At 40.4% G+C, this 18,273-nt stretch overlaps 1 protein-coding gene across 3 annotated transcripts in view; it reads right to left on the reverse strand.

Moving 5' to 3' along the window:
• SULF1 (sulfatase 1) overlaps positions 1-18,273 on the reverse strand; it is a 126,204-nt gene that overhangs the window by 100,486 nt on the left and 7,445 nt on the right. For 2 of the 3 annotated variants that reach the window (XM_066578555.1, XM_066578557.1), the window contains exon 2: positions 7,009-7,095. The exons of the other annotated variant lie outside the window; for it this stretch is intronic. The gene's annotated coding sequence lies outside the window, so the exon portion shown is untranslated. The remainder of the gene's footprint in view (positions 1-7,008; positions 7,096-18,273) is intronic. 3 annotated transcript variants of the gene reach the window in all.

The raw sequence follows: 18,273 nt of genomic DNA on the forward strand, positions 1-18,273 counted from the left end.
CCGATTCCTAGTGACACCAGCTAATGCAGTTAAAAGATTATTCCCAAGGTTGACTTGTCCACAGAAGAGGTGATAGTGTTCATGGGGGACTCACCAGTGAGACACCCACCAATCCCAAGAATGAGGGTCCTGGGTCACCCATTCTTCCTTACTGTGGGCTCACTGCACTCTCTGACACCAACATTGAATGGGGGTCAGTCGAGCATGTGTAGTGCCACTTTATTCAGCTTCAATAGAACTGCTGGAGATAGCTGGACACTTTTGCCTCTCTATTCAATCTGCAGATCTCTTCAGGGGTTCAATGAGTACACAGTAAGGAGAAGGGGGCACAGCACCCCCATTTTCTGGTTAGGTGGGGGTCTTAGTGGTAAGACACGCAGCGATCAGACTTATCACCTATCCTGTGGATAGTCAATCTTGGGAATATCCCTTTAGGCTAGGTAAAGACATATGCTGTGTAATCGTTGGGCAATGTGAAAGAATCAGCTGATCTAGTGAATATAGAGGCATCAAAACTTAAGCCCCCCCCCCCCACACACACACACACACACACACATTATGGAAAAGTCATCAAAACCTGATGATCTTGGTGGAACTGGCCATCTTGTGTATGGTTGCCTTCTAACTTGCCCCCAACAGACAATGTTAAGGAAAGACACAGAGCATATTGAATTTCAATGGCCAGCTCTTTTCTTCTACCCAAAAATAAGAAGATCCTGGCTGTGTATTTCAGTCCTCCCATGGAAAACACATCAATGCTTGGCTGGTCTGAGCAATCACGTATGGGGAGGGACTGTCAGGAAAATAGCTGTTGGCAGAATTTGACAGCTATTAAAAAAGTGTATGGACATTTTTACCCATAAAAAAGTTGTATAGACTACATCAGATGTCCCTTATCCGCTCACCACAAGAATGCACCAGAACATTAGACTGGTCGATCCACCCTAGTAATAAGGTCCAACAAAAATACTTCTACAATATCACCATGTCATTGCGGTTCCTTTATTATTGTCCCAAACGTCATACAAAAGTAGCAATGTTTATGAGTTGAAACTTTTGTCAAGGCTTGAGAGAGACTCACTCATATGGACCAAAAAGTCATTATTTCGCTACAACCTTTGGGAAAAGCCATAAAGGAACAGCAATGACATTCTGACATTGTAGAAGTTTTTTGGTTGGCCCTTTACTTCTAAAATGTACTGTTAGGGGAAGTAAGCACTGAGCATTGAGTCTTATAGCAATAAATGCTGGATTTCTCTTAGCCAGCCGTGTGGCTAGATGGGACATTTAAGATTCATATATAGCAATTTCAACCTCTATGTCTTGCTGTTGGAGGTCTCTGGAAAGGGCTTGAAGGAACTGGATTGGGAACGATATAAGGTGGTAGAAGTCCCAGGGCAATTAATCTGTGTTCTCCAGCTCTGAACACCGATAAGTGAAGAATATAGGCAGAGTGGAGGGTTTGTGAGAAGAGGCTATCTCCCTTATATTAACAGGTAGGTAGAGCACATTAAGAACTATTAGTGCAAGAGTGGCTGTGGCAGGAGTACAGCTCTCAAATGCATTGCTATTTCAGTTTCTACATATAAGGTATGATGGGCCTCAAAAACACCCAATTAGTACTTTTTTTTTTTACTGACCTTCATTGGTATAAAAAACAAAACGGATGGCTTTTCGAAGAGTTCTACGGTTTGATTCAGTAAACTTGGTGGGTCTGGGAGTTGTGGCCATATTATGGCTGTGTGAAACATTAAAAACTGCCAAGTTAGAATATATATGAGAACTATGAGCTTTCTAAAAAGGAAAAAGCAATGAGAAACAAAAGTCCACCAATAGCATAGCAAGACATTGACCAAACGGATTTCTTCTCCCATTAATATCCTCCATTATAATGGACTAGAACAAGTCATAAAATCAAAGTGATCCAAAAAACACAGTGCATGAATAAGGGCATCCCAAATCATATTTCCCACAACCAACTTTTCATCCATTTCTTGATCTTGGCAGACCTAGGTGTATTGGGAATATATTGGAATATGGCCAAGGAGAAAAGTTCCCATGACTCATGTTAACTTAACAGGACATTTTTGTTTCTTACAGTATATTTTTAAAAAGCCGTAATTTATCCTCATTTAACAGTAGTATTTAGACCTGAACATTCGCAAATCTGTTTGAAGAACAACGCAGTCTGACTCCACTAACATTCTTGGAAAGCTCGAACAAGAAAAGTTATTCATAACATCACAGACAGACATAACACCGTTCATTATGAAAGCCATTTTGTCTCCCAGTAGATCTTTATTGCCTTGTACAGTCCTTTTACACTTGGTAGAGGGTGTATACACCCAGACAGTTAAATGATGGATTCTGTCATACCAACAGAACCTAGCCACATATAATACAGCATGTGTGGCCTATGGACGAGGCCAGTGCCGGTAAAAGAAACCTAATTAAAGCAGTCCATTGATGAAGTCTTACAAGTCTCATATAACCTGAGTAGTAATGAGCCCTTTTTATGAATATCATTGCATCTATGGAACCAAAGAAAGGGGAAATAATCCAAAGAAATGCTCTAATTTGGTGAATTTTTCATAGTTGACTAACTGAAATTTGCATTTGTGAATTAGTGTTCATAGTTTATCAAATTAGTCTTTTGTTCATGGAAACAAGTTAATTAGAAAGTATTATAGTAAAAAAAAAAAAAAAAAAAAGAATGGACCGATTTGCAGTAGCTTTAGGCCTAATGTCCACAGCACGCAGTGCATCCGCAGTGCACCCACAGTGGACCTAAGCTTTAGAACCGCTGCGGGTGCACTGCGGATCGTGTTAAAAATGATAATTGCAGGTGGCCGCGGAATCTGTGTTTTTTCCGCACTGGTGTACGCGGATGCGAATTGCGGATTCCGCACGGAAATTAAATGGGAAAAGTATCCAAACCCTTTCCAGCCCATTAGCCAACCCGTAGAAGCCATTTTGTTTACCATTGCTGAGAGCAAGACGGCATTTGCTGGAGCAAATCCGAATTTTGTGCTGTCATGGCTGATTTATGACCTTTTTTTCGATTATGATGAGCTCTCTGATGTGGAGGAAGAAGACAGGGAGCCCAAGTCAAAGAAAAGGCGCTTTTTGGGTGCACCCTATCGCGCAGGAGCGCCCTCGAAAGGGTCATTTTTCAGCCCTGCACACACAATCATGCACCCTCAGACATGCAATCCTGCACTCCATGTAAAAAAGGACATCCACATGGTGGCTTTCTCTGTAATGCTGCCACTGGTCCATTTGGAACCATAATAGCTGTGCCCCAGCTCCTCCCAGATGGGATCCTTCTTTGCCTTGTTTGCATAATCCTCGCAGCCAGTGTCCCAAATGGCAGGAAAGTCCTCCATAAGGGACACGAGTTTCCCCATGTTGAAGATCTTGGTATAACAAAATGATGTTTCTGAGAAAACCCTTTTTCCCCACCCACCAGGCTTCAAATCCGTGCATGCGATCCGCAAATGCATTTAAATGTATTTGCGGATCGCTGCATTTCTGCGACTCCCATAGACTTCAATGGAGCAAGATCTGCACGGAATCTGTGATAAAAATGGAGCATGCTGCGATTTTAGATCCGCGTGGATAGTAAATAACTACCCTAAAATCAAATCCGCCCACCTAAAAGGAATTGCGGAAGCTCCATTCATGTCTATTGGGCGCCGATCCGTGCAAATTTCCGCGGCTCAAATCCGCGCAGATTCCGCAAATAAAATCCGCCTGTGGACATTAGGCCTTAAAAAGAACCTCTATGGACCTTTGACCTCTATAAACTAAGTTAACTAAAGTAGTTATCCATTGCAATCTTAGGGTCCTTTTACAAGGAGCAATTATTCTTCTGATTGTGCCAACTTGAACGATAATTGCTCAGTGTAACCACTGCCAGCGACTAAAAGGCAAATAATAATTTGTCCACTTCATCACTTGCTGTTCAGGTTCTGTGGGCATAAAAATCAAAAGGCGATCAGCCCGTGTAGACACATAGCCGTTCATCTATGAACAATTGCCTGTTCACCGTGAATAGAGGCAAGCAGCCAGAAGAGAACTATGGCCCACTCTACCTCCATTCACTGAGTGATCAAATGTCGGGTACATTAAATACAAACCAGCTGAACCCACTGATTTTGGTGGGACTGGACGATTGTCCAGTGTGTTTTGGAACCTCCCAACTCACCACCGATGGCAGATGTCAGAGGAGGTAAGGATTAGTGTCCTTTTAGACCAGCCAATTCACACTTAAACGAGTGAGTCATGTCACTTCTAACTCGTTTGCACTCGTGAAGCTTCTTTAGACAGGCAAATGCATCAGTGGCCTGTTCAAAGAATTATTCATTCCCTGTATAAGCGAATACAGTCCCTGGCCCCTTTGCTTGCTTGATTTTCTTCTTCAGTGCCTGGTCCTTGTACTGCTGGGATGACTATGGCTGACTATTCCTACACTCACCATAGTTTGTTAGTAAAGGTAAAGTCCCCTGGTGCAAGCACTGAGTAATGACGGACTCATAGGATGACTCCTAGGATGATGTCACATCGTGACATTTCTTGGCACACTGTTTTTGGGGGTGGTTTGCCATTGCCTTCAATGCAAAAAGTGGGGTGGGAATGGGGGCTTACCATGAACAGGAGTCGAGACAACTGCACATTTTAGCACCTTGTAATGGCAAATAAATGTACAGTACAATAACCAGAAATGGTAGATTGAAATGTGCTGATAGAACACTTATAGCTCACCGTTCATTTCAGCACTGATCACATGAGTTAGCACGACCAGTTCCCATTCCGTTATCATTTGAGCTTCCTCCTTTTCTCCCTTGACAAAACCAAGAGCAATGTGTCTTATCTTGTACAGACCTCATTATCAATGCTTCTACCATTTGTCTATTGACTTCTTCATTTCTACCGATTGACCTTTAGTTCTTGCTCTATGCAAGCATGCCAATGGAATTCAAGGTGTAGGTCACTCTCTGCAGATCCATCATTCTGTCTTCCTGTTACTACCTCCTTGGCTATCGCCTTTCCACTATATAAGTCATGTACGTTTCCCTTCATAAATAAACGATAAGAGGAATTCTCCGTAGAGCTAGTCTATTGTATGTCACACATACATTTTGAATGGGGTCTCTCCTTGTGTCTTTCTGCCTGCAAAGATATTGAGTGATCCTGACAAGTACATTTTGACCCCTTTATTTTTAGAACAGAAAATAAATTATGAAGATCTTTGGGGTAGAGGGAAGGGGGGGGGGGGGGGTTAATTGTAAGAGATGTACATCTATACCTCTACTTTTTCGTTAGGTGTTTTACAGTGTATGTTTTATAAAGTTGATTTAAAAATGTAGATGGTCAAGAAAAGTAATTAAGATCTTTTCATTAGCCGTCAAAATCATAATTGGTTATAACTGTTCAGTAAATACACTTAACGGAGTCATCTAGTTTAGAAGAACCATGCTAGAAAAAGTGTCTAAAGTGGACCATCATCCTGGATGATGACCTCTGAATCATACCTCCCCCAAAGTATGTGGAGCAATGTCATGTATCAGATGGTTCCCAAGGTGAAGAGAACCTGAGCTCAAAACTAGCAGAAGATAAATAGAACTCACATGGCAGTTCGGGTAGTTCCAGATGAGGTCTTGAGATTTTGTCATGAGAAAATGGCGTCAAAATTGCGTCTTTGCTCTTGCGATTTTTGAGCTTCGCTATGCATTTTTTAGAACAATCGTGCATTACTGCCATCCGTGATAAACTTGCGCAATTTTTTATTATACAAAAGTCCATAGGACTTAAAATCGCATGACAACGCAAGTTTGTGCATTGTGATGCGATAAAAAGTAGACTCTATAGAGAAATATGGGAGATAAAAATAAATAAATCAGAATAGCACATGCTGCGATTTTTTGTTCTTACAACATCCCATCAATGAAAATATTGCTAATGGAAAGGAAGCCATTGAACATCATTGCTTTCATAAATCTGTTTTTTACTGATTCTCGCATTACATGAAAAGTCGCTTGATTTCATCACTCGTGTAAACCACCCTCAGCGTTAAAAAAAAAAAAAAAAAAAAAAAACCAAAAAAAACACGTCACACTCACATTTTTCTTTTAGTGTCATTGCAAACAATGAGCAGTTCTTGAAAAACGACTCAAAGGTAGGTCATGCTGTGTGCTTTTTTTCATCATCTTGAGCTATAGCTCAGAGATAAATTGCTCGTGTGTATTAACCCATTGCAATGGATAGGTTATTTTCAAATGAAAGTTCTGTCCATCTTGCAATCAGATAACACTTGCAGACATTTAAAAAAAAAATTACCTTTCTGAATACATCCTAAAAAGGGAATTCTGAGTTAGAGGTCAATCTCTAACTGCAAATCTTGATCTTTGTCAATTAACGACAGTGGGGGACCTAGCCTTAAGGCCAAGTTATATTTTGGCCAAAACACGTAAGCTGATGAGCCGCGCCTGTCAGAGCTTACGCTATCTCACTAATAACTAAATTACATTCAGAGGTGAGAAAAAAAAAATGTACATAGACATAACGCACAGAAAAAAAGAGGCCAAAATGCAGAACAACACCTGCATTTATCAGTGTCTTTTTTGCATGCCATGCGCTATAGATGCTGGGCGAGTCTGGGATGTCATGCTAGTGTGGCACACTGTGGTGACACAGGGCAATTCATTGCTTTGCCTGTAGGGGTTGCATTTCTGTATGGTGTGCCGCACTTCTCAATCGCTGGCATCCTTGGTATCAGTTCATAATATGCAGACTGTCTGTCAGCAGTCACCCCTCCCTCCCAATCTTGGGTAGAGTTGAGTGGCTGCTCATTAATCTGCACATCAACATTTAGCTCCTCCATATTGCAGGGGTATATGGTGATTGAGCCTGCCCTGCAGTCTACCAGGTTGTGCGTATTTGGCTTCCTGTGTATATGTGTAAGGATTAGTAAACATTGATAATTCTGAAAATTAATAAATCACTTACAGGGTTAAAGATATCTATGACCAGGGAATGACTTTTTTACGAAGACCATCGTGACTTCCAGAAACGATAATTCCAAGTTTTTCTTTCCTAAAGTCATGAAATACAGATATGTAAGAAAATGTAATATAACACATTATCACAACTGAAGGCTTGGTTTAGTTTTCAGTAAATAAAGCTAATTTTTGTAGAATTATACAATTTTTATTAAAGGGGTTATACCACAATAGACATCACCTGTATGGATAAAAGTCTGATTGGTGGTGATTAGAGATGAGCGAACACGCTTGGATAAGTCAAGCAAGCCTCGCTCTTCCCGAGTAACTGCATTCTTGTCCGGGCGTGCTCTCCCGCTATCCCCCGCCGCCCTCCCGAGCACACTCGAACAAGAATGCAGTTACTTGAGAAGAGCGAGGCTCGCTCGAGTAACTGAGTTATCCAAGCACGCTCGCTCATCTCTAGTGGTGATCTTTCCACTAAGAACCCCCACCAAGAAATGGGGTCTGTGTCCCTCTCTTCTCGTCACTGTGGGCTTACCGCACCCAACTGCAGTGATATCAAACTGAATGGAGTGGCACCGTGCAAGAGTGACCACTATTCCAGTTATCCTAGGCTGCCTGTCCACGGCTGCGGTGGAATATCGAGGAGGGGGGAGAACTGTAAGGTCTCCGTGATGAGTCTATCTAATTGACAGGCTCACTGTGGAGAATCGCGGCAAACCCAGATTTTAATCACACGAGCGGAAAAATCGCTATGATTCTCCGCTTGTAGACATTGGGCAGCGCTTTCCATAGTTATCCTAGGGAAAGCATGTCATGGAGCTCCGTGGGCGATGTATCGCTGCAGATCTTGCTATGACATCTTGCCCGTGGACAGGCAGCCTTAATGGGGCTGACAAGTAGTCAAGTAGTACAAGCGCTTGGCTAACTCCAGCAGTCCTACTGAAAATGAATGGAATGATGCATCACATGCGTGACCGGTGCTCCACGCAATCTCATTCTTACTATGGGAGGTGCAGTGATGAGGAGAGGGAAAACTGTACCCTCATTCTCGGGATGGGCGGAGGAGTCAATGGTGAGACCCCCACCAATTTGACTTATTACCTATCCTATACTGTAATAAGCTGTATACAGTAGTCTCTCCATCATATGACTAGGACAGATTTGTATCCCCAGTACAGTTTTCTTCTGTATATAGAAAAAGGTCATATTGGAAAACTATGTAAGCTTTAATTACACAATGAATAGACTTTTGCAGAAACTGGAATATCCCTTTAAATAATTTATGCAATGATGATTTCAAAAGGGAGACAAATATAGGAAAAGTAAATCACAGGCGCAAATATAGAAGTTTCAGGCAGTGCATTTACATTTTGTTCAGCAGATTCCAATTCCGTAATTTTTGAGGGTGACTATTATTCTATTGTACAATTAGAAATCCCTGGCAATGAAACAGCACTTTACAGACTATACGTCATTATGAAAGATGGAAGCAGATTAGTTCCTCATCTCAACATGATCCCTCATGAACATTATCTCAGACAAGGAACAATGTTTGTTTCATTACATACAAAGAACTAAAATACACAAGAAGTAAATAATATTTAGAAATTACTACTGGTCTCATTTCAGCTACTCTGTCCTCAAATGACCCTGGAGACATGGGATCTATTAATATAGAGACTAGGAGGGAATTTAGCAAACATTTACAGTAGTTTTCTGGTGTTTAAAAGTCACAAATTTTGGTACAATCTATATTTGCACAAAAATTTGCAACTTTTTTATTCATTGCTACAATAGAAAATTAGAAACCCGTGATGCATATCTTTTCCAAATTAAAAGCATAATAATCAAAACATTTGATTTAGGAGAAAAGCAACATCTCAAAATTCTGTAATCTCAAGAACATGATAAGAAGCTTTTAAATAAGTCCCAATAAATACAAACTGTGCAGATCCAGGTCTTTGTTTACTAATTGACAACTTTATGGCCATTCTTGAGGCTTAAAGAGAAAGTGTCCTCAGAAAATGACTGATTGTATAAATCAAGATTTTATGTTTTTGGTGATTTTTTTTTTTTCACATTTTCAATATCCCTGTCTAGGTTTGAAAAAAGAAAAATCACAAAATCCTGCATTTTTCACACTAACCACTAAGATACTTCCTGTTCTGTAGAGAAATCAATCTTTTCAGTCATCTCATTATCATCACAAGCAGGATTACAATGAAAGATAACACAGGATCCAACATGCACAATAGGTGATGGTCACAGCTCACCTCCTCCCCCTTGACCTCTGCACATATCACAGAGCAAACTTAAAATAGTCTGCCATAATGGGTTAGCTCTTGTCCATTGTGTGAATGGCCTGTGAGGCTGCTGTAAAGGGTCTCTTTAAAAGCGGATTTAAAGTATATGTCTGCAGTCCAGGCTGCAAGCACAGTCATGTACAGACAACTGGAAATCAGAAACTAAACCGATCAGAAAAATGGAATATGGAAACCATCTGGTTTTAATTAGTTAAACAAAACTACGTCAATATATAATTATATATATATATCTAAATATATATATATATATATATATATATATATATATATATATATATATATATATATATATATATATATATATATATATATATATATATATATATATATATATATATATAATTAGAGTTGAGCGAACATAGAGAGAGGTGAACCAAGGGAAAAAAAAAAAAAAAAAGCTCGGCACCCGGCGTCCCACATACAAAAATGCTCGAGTTCCCCATTGTAGTCAATGGGGTTCGTTACTCGAGTAAAGCTCTCAAATTTTACGAAAAGCTCGACTCGAATAACGCGGACCCGAGCACTTGGGTGCTCGCTCATCTCTAATATACAATTCTAGGTAATATACCCCCAACCCCCCTCTGAATTTTGTCCTAAAACTGGAGAGCCATGTTAAACATACTTTTAGGAACACTACAGGCAAAACTAATGCACTGAGTTATACCTAAAGTGGGTCCTGAAGAGGGGGTGCATGACACGGGAGTTTAGAGAAACTAAATATACATATTACCAGTTTTGGTGCCAACATGTAGAGTTGTACTATGTTTTTGGTAATAATGTAGCAAATATTTAGTTTTGTAGAAGATTATTTGTAACCTGAAAAAGTTAAATAAAAAACTAAGTAAATAATGATTTGTGTAATTGTTTAGAAAATACAGTAAAACTACAACTTATTAGATTTTGAACCGCTTTCCCACCAGAGATCCATATGTACGATTCAAAGTGGCTGTCTGAGTGATAAACGCTTTTATTAACAAGTGCACTGTGCTGTAAAAAGGTGTCTGGGTTTTAATTATATAAATCTGTTTATAATTTGACCCGCTCAGTCTTTGGTTAGCGCGGCCAAACTAAACATTTAAATCATGTTTATAGGTTACACTTCGCAATTTTACTTGAAAACACATACCTCCCACATGGAGGTGTCAGTATACCTTGTTGTAAATGTCAGCTAGGCCTGATATTTTTATTCTTAACACCTTCTTTGATGTTCTTTCTTTCCAGTGTAAAACACACAATATATCATATCCAGGCAGCGCTGGATTTTAGAATAGAAGGCAATGAAGAAATTGTTAGCTCACTCAGCCTTGTTACTCCACCACGCCAAAAGCATGAAAGAAGAGAGCCGCTGCTGAGAAGAATAGAAGAAAAGAAGGACCTGTTCCAGCAACCTGGGCAGCATAAAATACTTCTTTATTTTAGCATATCAGTTAGAACATGGATTACAAAAACCCGGCAAAAATGTACAAACACCTACATGATTCAAGCTGGAGCTCTTAGACGTAAGAGCTCTTGCTCGAAACATGTAGGAGTTTGAACATTTACAGTGGGTCCATTGTTATTTTGTAGCCTTGTGCAAATTAAAAAAAAAAAAAAAAAAGTTTTTTCCCCTGTCGTTCTGCACTCAGTACCCCAATGACAAGGTGAAAACCGAATGTTACAAATACTTAAACCCTGTATTCCATACTCAGTTAAAGCACCTTTGGCAGTGATTTCAGTGTTCTTGGGTCTGATGCCACAAGGTTTGCACACCTAATTTGCAGATTTTCTGCTATTCTTCTCTGCCTATCCTCTCCAGCTCTGTCAGGTTGGATGGGGGCTATCTGTAGACAGCCATTTTCAGGTTTCTCCAGGGATATTCGATTGGGTTCAAGTCAGGGATCTGGCTTGACCATTCAAGGGCATTAACAGAGTTGTCCCTAAGCACCTCCTGTGTTGTTTTTGTCATGGTCTTGATGGAAGATGATGAACCTTCTGCCGAGTCTGAGGTCCCTTGCGCTCTGGATCAGGTTTTCATTAATATCTCTGTACTTTGCTGCATTCAGCTTTCTATCGAGCCCAACCAGTCTCCCTGTCCCAGCCACCCCCACAGCATGATGCTACCACTACCATTCTTCAGTGTATTATGGCATTATACCAGTGATAGAGTGTGCCTGGTTACCTCCGGACATAATGCTTAGAATTGAGGCCAAAAAGTTGAATTTTGGTTTCATCAGACCAGAGAACTTTCAGTGAAGCAGAAATTTTTTATAGCCTTCTCCAGATTTGTATCTCTAAACAATCCCGTCTCTGAGCTTTACAGGCAGTTCTCGCCTCATGGCTTGGTTTAGGATACATGAGTGCAGAATGATGGGGGAAAAAAATTTATTTTATTTTTTAAATTGCATGAGACCACAACTTAACAGAATGTAAAAAAATGTCAATAATAGACTTTCCGGACCCCCTGTATGCTGGATTTTTTAATCCACGTCCATAGTCTTTTATACTGCCCGAGTTCGAGAAAATCTTTAGTTTCTTCGATTATATAATATAGTTTCTTAAGATCTTCAGAAGTATAACTTCAATAATTTCCTTCCTTCACAGAAATGCAAACGCTCTTTGTTTTTACACAATTTGTTAAACTGATGTAACAAATATATTTTGCTCCTTATGGCCGCCTGCACACGGGCGGAAATCCCGCCGCGGGATTTCCCGCGGGATTTCCGCCACTGAAAGTTTGCATAGGAGTGCATTACAATATGCACTCCTATGCAGACGGCTGTGGTTTGGCCGCGCAAAATCTCGCGCGGCAAACAAACCGCGACATGTCCTATTTTTGTGCGGGGCTCGCACTCACTCGGCCGCCGGCTCCGGTCTGCGCATTCGCCGGCTGCGCCGCAACCGGCACATGAAAGAGCCGGGGCCGCCAGGCGCGGGTGAGTACGCGCTCGTCCCTGCAGGCTCTCGGGTCGGGTCCCGCGGCGAGAATTCTCGCTGCCGGATCCGACCTGCTCGTGTGCAGGCGGCCTATAAGGTAAATATTTTTATATATAGAATTGTGTTTTATAACACAACTGATACTATTGAATTATGCTGGTGTATCTTAATCAAAGTTGCTGTTTATAAATATTTATTGGGGGGGGGGGGGGGGTCCACCCTAGTCATACCACAGCTACCCAAAAACTCCTTTAAATTATACAGCTTTCACAAAGTGCCCAATGCCAGGGAATGGACCTAAAGCCCCCTATTACTCACTTGTTAAATGACCCCCAGATCCAGCACAGTGACCCAGGTCCCAGAAGCTCCTGAATCGGTCCTGTGTTCCTCATCATTCACATGACCACTGCAGTCACATGCCATTCATGGATACCTGACTGCTGAAGCCAGTGATTGGCTGCAGTGGCCATGTGAATAATGAATGTAATGTGACTGCTGCAAGAGTTTCTGGAATTGGAAGAGGGATCAAGGCAGCTGTACTGGATTGGAAAGGGGGGCATTTAATGGGTGATTACTGCTAAGTTTTTGGCAATTTTAGACCTTGCTCTTAGTCACTTTTTGAGAACCCCTTTAGCCTCCTCAACAAGCTGATCACTAACTGGCTTGGTATTTGACCTCCTATTCACTTCTGTGCAATAACTAGTCAGTCTCATTGGTCAAAGCCATCAAAGCTCTACCTTCTTGACTCACTCAGTCCCATTCTCTTGAGGTGCTGTGCAGGAAAAATGCCAATGGGATCTTAGATATTATGATTGGTGGTGTCCCTCCCTGCATTTGAAATCCCACCAATCAACAAGTAATGACAAACTAGAGTTATGGGATCACTCATCCAAAACGGGAAAGCCCCTTTATTTAAAAATGATGTCCAGGAGTAGAAAATCATGGTGGCCTTCTTCCAAAAACACTACTCCACCTGTCCATGGATTGTGTGTGATATTGCAGTTTAGCCCCATTCATTTTAATGGAGCCAAATGCTAGACTAAACACAACCCATGGATAGGTGTGATGCTGTTATTTATAAAAAAAAGGCAGCCATGTTTTTCTAATACTGTAGTGAATGCAGTATTCTTCCTTTCTTTAAAATGGTCAGAGATCAAGGGTTTAGCTTACTACCCGAAAGTATTGTGGACAATAACCACCCACGAAGCTGAAACTAGACAGAAAGGAGCAGCAGGAGACGCTACAGTGAGCTTATACTCTATCCTCCCGGGCAAGTCTACCCTTGGGCTTGTCAATCAATCACAACTGCCAGTCTGAGTGGCTACTAGATTACCATTAAATTATTTCAAAATGACATAAGGCATAAAAAAATGATAAAATGATATAAAAATAAAGTCACGTGTTCAGCCAGAGTCTTAGAGTCTCGTTTCTCTATGCATTTCATTAAGACTAGTCATTACTGTTTTACACACTTGCTGTTAACAGAAAAAGCACATGTAAGGAATGCCGAATCCACCATAAATATTTCGCCTGAGTGTTCAGCACCTGGAACAGTAAATTATTCTTTGACTCTAAGCTGGACTTCCCCAGAGGCAGCGCCATTTAACTGCTTTATTTATTGCATGGGGGGACAATTACTCCATTTCTTTTAAGTTCACACAACAGCTTTACTGTAATTCCTTTAATAAATCTCAAATAAGTGTCCTTTTGTTTTCTTCAGACCTTCGAGACTGGATTATGTGTTTGGTGGCTACATTAGGGAGAACATGTGGAGAGCACCGTTCCTGAATACGGCTACTTGAAAAGAAAAGGATTTCACTGCTATAGAACAAAGCTGGAAACAGTCAGAGAGTATATTGTAATCCCGGAGAGAAGACATCTGATATACTTGATTACATATTTTTGAGTTTATTAGTTTGGGTGTTTGCTATAATATGACCACTGGGGGCGCTGTTTATTTAGTTTTTTTAGAATACAATATTATATTGGTGGTTCTGGAGGAGATCTCGTTAATGTGGTCATATTGAACGTTGATGATGGGGGTGGGGGGGTCTCACCACTGAGATCACCACCAATGCCGAGAATAGTGGTCCCAGTACTCCCGTACTCCTCACTGCACCTCTCCAAAATGAGGAGACTTGAATGGAACTATGGCCAGGCATTTCAATTGAGCTGACGGAAATAGAGTTATTTCAATCAACCCCCTTGAAATGGAGGGAACGGCGGTGGCACATGCAAGGCTAGTGGTCTATTCATTCTAATGTCACTGCATGTGAGAGAAGTGACCACACAGTGATGAGAAGATGAAGGGGACACAGGGTTCCCTTTCTTGGGATTGCTGAGGTCTATCTTGGTACAACCCCTTTAGGCTGTATTACACTCAATTTTTTTTCTCAGTTTCTGAAAAGTCGGGCAGATATTTCTTGTGATTTTCATGCGTTCTTGCGATTTTCACACGTATTTTGTACCTGCTTTGCATCTGTTTTTTCTATACATTTAAAAACAGAGATGTATAGCCTCTACACTGTTCTTTAAAAAATATGGTTTCCATGGTTATATTGGTTAAAAACAGATCATTCTTGCACATGCAAATGCAATACCATTGACACGAGTTGGTGATTTTTTTTATGAAAAAAAAAAAAAGGGCACCAAAATAGGACATTCCGCACAGAAGTCCACGTGATTGTTCATATAGAAAAAAAGGGGTTCCATTTCCATTCGGTTTGGTCAGAAAACAAAATTAATAAAATGGTTTGTGTGAATATACCGTTAATGTATTTAGCTGTGGTTTTAGTAAGAACTTTATGCAACTTTAAGAAGTAACAGAAAAATCTGTCTAAAGATGTGGATGTCAAAAAAGATCAAGTGGCAATATCCCAAAGAGATAAAAGCCGACATTACTATATCCAGTGGGATAGTCAGGGATGTTTTGATAGCCGACTTTCATGGTACATCCACAGTTCACAGAATTGGTGTTGCTCCACTGATAGAGTTTTTTTAAGCTTATCTAGTCTATATGTCAGTAGACTGAAAACCTCCTTAGCTTGAACTCTAAGGGTATGGGAAGCTATCTATAATGCTAAAAGGGAATGTGTCATTGGAAAACTACCCATTGTATAAAGAAATTTTTTATCTAAAAACATAGTTGTGGAGGAGTAATATATATATACACACACACACACACACACACACACACACAAAGCCCTCACTGGTTGACTCGCCACTAATTCTCTAACTTCCTGATGTCGTTCAAACTTGAAATTCGGCACAACCATTCTTTTGGTCTTAAATAGGAAAAATAAAAGGGGTTGCAACTACAGTATTCAATTCTAAGCGTGAAAAATTGTGATACCGGAGAGTTCTTTTCTTAAGCCTTAAAGCCTAGGGAAAGGATTTGTATAGTGAGAAGAATCTACCTCCCCTCTATTTATATACTGAGGAGAATCTACCTCACCTCAGTATATGTATACACTGAGGAGAATCTACATCTCCTCAGTATATGTATATACTGAGGAGAATCTACATCTCCTCAGTATATGTATATACTGAGGAGAATCTACATCTCCTCAGTATATGTATATACTGAGGAGAATCTACATCTCCTCAGTATATGTATATACTGAGGAGAATCTACATCTCCTCAGTATATGTATATACTGAGGAGAATCTACATCTCCTCAGTATATGTATATACTGAGGAGAATCTACATCTCCTCAGTATATGTATATACTGAGGAGAATCTACATCTCCTCAGTATATGTATATACTGAGGAGAATCTACATCTCCTCAGTATATGTATATACTGAGGAGAATCTACATCTCCTCAGTATATGTATATACTGAGGAGAATCTACATCTCCTCAGTATATGTATATACTGAGGAGAATCTACATCTCCTCAGTATATGTATATACTGAGGAGAATCTACATCTCCTCAGTATATGTATATACTGAGGAGAATCTACATCTCCTCAGTATATGTATATACTGAGGAGAATCTACATCTCCTCAGTATATGTATATACTGAGGAGAATCTACATCTCCTCAGTATATGTATATACTGAGGAGAATCTACATCTCCTCAGTATATGTATATACTGAGGAGAATCTACATCTCCTCAGTATATGTATATACTGAGGAGAATCTACATCTCCTCTAGGTGTATATACTGAGGAGAATCTAACTGACCTCTAGGTGTATATACTGAGGAGAATCTAACTGACCTCTAGGTGTATATACTGAGGAGAATCTAACTGACCTCTGTGCATATACTGAAAGGCTGTAAAGTACATATGGAAATGGCCATGGACTGTAGGGATGGAGCATGCCTTTAAGGCTAAGAAAGGGCTGCAACCTTTTGTCTGTGAGTAAATTTGAATAAAAAAGGACGTTACCTTTAAGTGGAAAAGTGAGGAGAGTGGGAGGGATGGCACTTTCTGCAGAGTGACATCAGTACATGCAGTCTGAGGAGAATCTAACACTCCTCTATGTGTATACATATTTTATTCCTCGGTTCCTCTGAAGTAACCACGACTTCAGAAAATTTTCCGTGCGAACAACAGGTAAGCACCTCTACCAAATTAACTTGGGTAAAGCCAGTTATATCAGCTAGTGTTAAATAAAAACCTTAAATCGTACAGTCTTCATACTGATCACTAAGGCTACTCACACTGGCTTTTTTTTTCTACGTTTAACGCTGCATTTTAAGTGCAGTGCTAAAGGCTGCCAATCACTACCATTGATTTCATCGGGGCTTCTCCGACAAGCATTAAACTGAAAGTCAGCGTTAAAAAAAACATGTGAACGAGGAGTGAGCGGCTTTTGTGCATTTATGCTGTTTCGATTATCACTCAAATTTGTTTGAATGAATTTTGAGCGATAATCGTCCCATAAGACACTCCAGCTATTGAACATATGAAGCATTGACAGAGGTCTAGTGAAACCGAAATGTCCAATATGTATGTCAATTCCACATTTCTGCTAATACTGAATCTGGAGACAAATATACAGGATAAACAATAAAAGACTTTATAATTTGCATCACCAAGAAGAGTATTGTGAGTTTTTCTTGGATCAAAGATCCACATACAGAACTTTAAAAGGCCCATTTACACTAGATGAATGTCAGGCAAACAATGCCCGATACTCGTTCCTGTGTGTACTCGCTCCTGTGCTGCTGCACAGGAGAGAGTATCACTGGCTTGCTCAGCAGGGAGGCTGGGCGGCTGGAGGACATTTCACTCCTTGCTCTCCCCCGCCCCTCTCTATTCACTTAACACAGCGGGGCCATTTAGTACGGAACGGCCACTGCTAAAGTGAATGGAGAGGGGCTGGGGAGAGAAAAGTGTGAAATCTTCTCCAGCCACCCCGGCCCCTTGCTGGCTGCTGTGTAATTGAGCCAGCGATACTCGCTCCCGTGCAGCAGAACAGGAGAGAGTACATACAGGGACAAGGGTTGAGGATGGTTTGTCCGACAGTCATCCCGTGTAAATGGGCCTTTAGTTTTACTGTCCAATAATCCTAGTCACGGTTCATAGACCTATATAATTGTGACGTGTGTATAGAATGCTTGGTTTGCACCAATTGTAACCATTTTATTGAGAAAGAAGCAAAAATGAAGTGCCAGATGTTTACACATAAACCAGAAGACACATTAGTTCATTTTTGTCTAATCTATGTGTTTCAAATTCTCACAGAATTTTTGTAAAATGCCAGAAAACAAATAAGCCCTAGGCACAATAGGTATTCAATGGTACTCAACTATCTGCACTAACTTATCCTGAACAACCACTGTTAGAAGTGCCTTGTAATTAAAAGCCCATTTACACGTAACGTTTATTGCTCAAAATTTGTTTAAAATGACCAAAAATGAGCAATTTTTACATGTAAACGCTGCACTTTTCGTTTGAAAGAAGATTTTAAGGTGAACTTAAAGTGTCTCTCAATAGACTGCACGCTGTTATCTCCATTGGAGGCGGCAGACAACATGTAATTTGCCATCAACTGCGAGCAGAACACCCCAGCT

The sequence above is a fragment of the Eleutherodactylus coqui genome, chromosome 9 (genome assembly GCF_035609145.1).
Source record: "Eleutherodactylus coqui strain aEleCoq1 chromosome 9, aEleCoq1.hap1, whole genome shotgun sequence".
Lineage (NCBI taxonomy): Eukaryota > Metazoa > Chordata > Amphibia > Anura > Eleutherodactylidae > Eleutherodactylus > Eleutherodactylus coqui.